Source organism: Aplysia californica, unplaced genomic scaffold, assembly GCF_000002075.1.
Source record: "Aplysia californica isolate F4 #8 unplaced genomic scaffold, AplCal3.0 scaffold01201, whole genome shotgun sequence".
Taxonomy (NCBI): domain Eukaryota; kingdom Metazoa; phylum Mollusca; class Gastropoda; order Aplysiida; family Aplysiidae; genus Aplysia; species Aplysia californica.
In genome coordinates this window covers 14,889-15,352 of record NW_004798471.1, presented here as the reverse complement: position 1 = coordinate 15,352, position 464 = coordinate 14,889, and positions in this window count along the sequence as shown.

The following is a 464-nucleotide window of genomic DNA, read 5'->3' as shown; positions in this document are numbered from 1 at the left end:
CAAGATTCGAGATCTAATGGCCCCTAGGTCTATATCTCTAGATTCTAGGTAGCCAAGGTAACCTATCTCTAACCTAGATCTAGATATATATGCCTAGATCTAGATTTGATATATAGCCTAATTTTAATTCAGTTTAGATCTAAAATCTAGATTTAGATCTAAATCTAGATCTAGATCTTATTAAGAAACACGTAAAAGTTACTACATGGCGTTTAGGCCTAGAGTTATTTAGATCTAGATACTAGGTTCTAGATCTATCTAGATCTAAATCTAGATCTAGATTTAGATACTAGGTTCTAGATCTATCTAGATCTAAATCTAGATCTAGATTTAGATATCTAGATCTACCGACATTGCACACCAGATTAGAAGTAGAATAATGATCAAGTCGAGATAGATTCTGGGGTGAACACTTTAAATCTAGATCTAGACCTAGATCTAGATCAGAAGTAAATTATGATATA